Source organism: Eptesicus fuscus, chromosome 5, assembly GCF_027574615.1.
Source record: "Eptesicus fuscus isolate TK198812 chromosome 5, DD_ASM_mEF_20220401, whole genome shotgun sequence".
In the NCBI taxonomy this organism is placed as follows: domain Eukaryota; kingdom Metazoa; phylum Chordata; class Mammalia; order Chiroptera; family Vespertilionidae; genus Eptesicus; species Eptesicus fuscus.
The window spans coordinates 31567315-31571922 of record NC_072477.1 but is presented as its reverse complement, the minus strand read 5'-3'; the positions used below and the strand labels follow the sequence as shown (position 1 = coordinate 31571922).

Sequence of the window (4608 nt, the reverse complement as noted above, 5' to 3'; positions counted from 1 at the left end):
AACTGGTAAAAATGGTAAGTACATTTTCAATGCTGAACGATAAGAATCTTTTGATAAGTATCCATATAGGTTGACTGTAACTGAAACATGGAGATTATAATTATGTTAAGTTTGTGACCTGATAAAACTTTTTCAATATTCCTATGTAACCTTTATTGTACTTATTCACCAGGCCACCATGTGGCTAATATGAATGACAAATTAGTTCCTGCCTCAAGCTCCACTTTCAAGGCAATAGCAGTTTTATTGAAAATAACAGTTGTTTATATGGTCATGGGAATTTTAAAGCACATCCACATTTTAGGACAATACTTGTTCAAACACAAAAGTTGCTTGCTGTTCAAAGTTCCACTTGAACTGCACTCTTTCTTCATATTTCATTCCACCTTTAGTTAATGTTAGGACCACAAGTACCAGAGGTCTGCCAAGAGAACAGCCAGGTTCTTCATAAAACTTAAGTTTTTACAAGACTTAACCAGTCATCAGCAATCTAGTTCGAAGGTGGTATAGCATCATCATAAGGCCAACTGCGAACATGGATGACTTTTTTCTCCACAAGGACAGTTCTGTCCTATAGTGATAACATCTCATTTTATAAGTTCCTCCATAAATTTGTTTAAGGTTGCATTGGTCAGATTGCATGTAATAAGAAATCTCATGTTCTTTTCTGTGACTTCTACAGGGTCTGGGTGGTTTACTTGAGCCATGTTAATTTAGTTCAAAACACTCCATAGGGTTATGAAAGAATTTTAACAATTGAATACAGAAATGATGTAATGAAACTGGTCTATTTCAATATCCTCCACTTGAAATTGTTGCTTTGAGTATGAAGCTAGAAGTAATAGGAAATGAAATAGACTTTCTAACAAGAAGCATCAATCTTTCAATCCAATATTACTGAGGCAATAGATAGGAATCACACTGGGGTTAACCCCATCTAGGTCAGAAAGCTTGGAAAATGTTCTGCAGATTTCAATTCGACACTCTGTGTCCAGGTTAACTGCTCTTATATGGGCTTCTTGCTGGACTAATGATGAATTTATACAGTTCACTTGTCTGCATAAGGTTCTGCTGTGCCTGGCAGTAATCACCATTGCCCTTTAGAAACTATAAATGTGGCTAACAAAGAAATGGGGTTGCTCATTGAAGACTGTGCTCTAATCATACAGCTGGACCCTAGGTGGCAGAGACACAGGTGGTGGTGGGACACCAGGCTCTACCATGAAGTGACTGAGGAGAGTGTGGTGCCATCTGGCCCTTAGCAGAGCAAGGCCATATGCAAGTCAAGGCCCACAGATTGGCTTTTATTTAAAGAAGGAAAATCTGGAAAATGAAGGAATTTAAATGACAGAAATGAAGAAAACTATACGAACTAAACCTGCTTAGCCAAGAGAAGAAACATGATGGATAGAGACAGTATTTGCTGTGTGTTTTGAAGGGAGAAGTGTGAGGATGCGTACATGGGATTGGGCAGGGGCATCTGTTAGTTGTCTTTCAGGATTACTATAGTCATTGTTTCCAATTGATAGACCAGCACTTTCTGGCTGAAATCTTCACTAACTTTCCTTAATTTCAGGATAAAATCCAGAATTTTCACCATGCCATAGACTGTCTAACCACTACTTTATCTGCCACTCATCTCCACATTCACGCTATGCTCTTGCAATTCAGTTTTCTTTGACATCACTCCACAATGCATGCTTTCCTGCTCTATCCCTTTATATCCTATATAATACAGAGGTAATATGCAAATTGACCATCACACCATCACAAGATGGCTGCCTACAACCAGGCCGGCAGGGAGGTTAGTGATGGACCACCAAACAACTGAACAAGCAGGCTGCGTGGGGCAACTAGGCCAGCAGAGGGGTTAGTGAGGATGACCAAACGACTGAACAGCAGGCTGTGTGGGGTGATCAGTCTGGCGGGGGGCCGTGAGGGGCAACCAGGCCAGTAGGCAGGGACAGTTGGGGGCAACCCGGCCAGCAGGGGGGGGCAGTTAGGGGTGACCAGGCCGGTGAAGGGGTGCAGTTGGGGGCAACCAAGCTATCAGCGGGGATAGTTGGGGACAATTAGGCTGGCGGGGGGGGGGCAGTGAGGGGCGACTAGGCTAGTGAGGGGGAAGTTTGGGGTGACCAGACAAGCAGGGAGGGGGCAGTTGGGGGCAACCTGGCCAGCAGCGGTGGGCAATTAGGGGCGATCAGGCCAGCTCGCAGAGGCAGTGAGGGGTGATCAGGCTGGAAGGGGGGGCAGTTAGGGGCGACCAGGCAGGCGAGCGATTAGGAGCCAGTGGTCCAGGATTGTGATAAGGATGTCCCCAAGATCAGGCCTAAACCGGCAGTCAACATCCCCCAAGGGTCCCGATTGGAGAGGGTGCAGACTGGGCTGAGGGGATCCCCCCCATGCATGAATTTTGTGCACCAGGCCCCTAATATATATATATATCTGGTGAGAGTTAAAGCCTGGATTCTCACTACAGTTCAAACTCTTTCCAACACATCTTGCTTCCTTCTTGCTAATTGCAATCTGATTTTAGCATAGGACTAGATTTAGAGGCCATCTTAAAAGTGACAGACCCACTCCCTTGTGCCATCAGTACAGAAAAATAGGACAGAGTACGCCTTTGACTTTGGAGCCACCTGCCTCACATACCAACTCCCAAGAGTGCATGTCAGTTACTGAGCCACTGTGTGGCCTTTCCATTCAGGGATTATCGAGTTCCTGCTGATGACTTCTGCTCCAAAGGCTGCTTTCAGCGGTGCAGAGGGCTCCAGTCAATGGAATCTTTATTTTTAGAAATACTGCATTCCCTCTATTCTAAAAATAAGTCCCTGACTGTTCTCATCTTCTAAAAGCCCCTTGGGTAAATGTACATCTTTGAATTTATAGGATCTTACTAGGAAATTTTCACATGGATATAAAATTCAAGGGACTGAAGATAAATGAGATGATTTGTATGTTTTGTGGATGTAAACCATTATGTACATCTAAGGCACAGTAGAATAATAATAGAAAGGGGAATAATGGGAACTTAAAAGAACTACCCATAAGATAGGAAAGCAAATCTCCTTGCTATCTTTCAGTTAGGTTGCTAGGGGACAGCAGTGAATTTTGATGTTAAAGGACCCATGATCTGCATGTATGATTTCCTAATTTTTCCCTTTGTTATCCTCATGGATTTTCTGTCCATTTCTCAAGTTCAATTAAGGAAGGAATAAGGAAAAACATTCATTTTCTCTGTATGTTAGTGTCATAGAGTTTCCGAAACCAGCAAGAAAGTCAGATTGTAAGTAATCCCTCTCCTTTAGCAAACCTATTTTCTTCCTATCTTCTTCTTCCTCCCCATTCCTCCCCCCTCTTTTCTTCTTCTCACTCCTCCTCCCCCACTTTTTTTTTTTCAAGTAACATTAGATTCACTGGTAGAGCTCCAGGGACCCTCCTTCACTCTCATCTTACACCAAATACTCATTCTGCTCAATGCAGACAACTAAGATGTTGATTGTGTCAGAAATCCTCCTTCTTCCCACTGCTTCATACTAATCTCGCAGATGTCACACTCACCTTACATCTATGAACTACAACCTCAACCCAAATTACTCTCTTCACTGCTGCTGCTGACACTCTTCTGTTACATTCAGCACACTGAGTCTTTACAGTTCCTGCTAAATTAGAGCCATCAGGAACGTTCTTATCTTGCCTTTTCCTATCTGTCCCTCAGGAAATGCACCAACATCCTCTGATACCACACCATTTCAAAATGGGGCAGACACAATTTAGGGAAACATGGTTATTGTACCACATTAGCCTGGAAGCTTATACATTCTACATTCTCAGGGAGAGTATGGCCACCGCATAACCTCTCCAGAACTGCACCTCATTTCTGTGCATTGTTTTGATACTCATATCTGATATCTGTTCCCGATTTTTATCCAGAGAAATGAGTGGATAGATATGAGCTGTTTCAAGCTATTGAGGTTGGGGGGTTCTATTTTTCCATAGAGTAGACTATGGAAACTTCATTATTCGTCATGATTCATCAATGTCTTTGTAGCCTTCAATTTGTCTTTTGAAAATTCTTACCTATGCAAAAACCCACTTCTGTATGTATTTCTCACTTTCTAGGATTTCAGTTCCAGTGTACTTGAAATTCAAGGCACACTTATTGAATACTGCTTATAAATATTTTAATGTCTTTTCCATTAAAACCCCCTACATTACTCTCTCTGAGACCTGGACACTGAGTCAGACATTAACATCTCCAAATGAGGAAGTCAGAAAGAAATGCACTAAAGCGTGTGCATGGAGCATTACATGTACTGCAGTATATATATATGGTTTGCATATTTCTACAAAGGTGCAAAAAGGATTTACAGCATGATATTGAAACCCAGTAGAGCAGAAATTCTGCAAAGTTTCCGTGAGCAATGTGAAATAAATGAAAAATAATTGGATAATAATTAGAATTTCTAATTTAAGATATCATAATATCTTAATTATAAATGAACTGCTATTCTGCATTTTAGTGGGCAACAAATAAATGCCATTATTTAATGTAGCCATGACCATTCTGTTTATTTATTGTCATGTACCAACTTACCCCAAGACTTG

At 41.6% G+C, this 4608-nt stretch overlaps 1 pseudogene; it reads right to left on the bottom strand.

Annotated features, from left to right (window-relative positions):
* Positions 1 to 243: 243 nt before the first annotated feature.
* On the bottom strand, positions 244 to 707 carry LOC114230546 (protein tyrosine phosphatase type IVA 1-like; annotated as a pseudogene).
* Between the last annotated feature and the right edge of the window lie 3901 nt (positions 708 to 4608).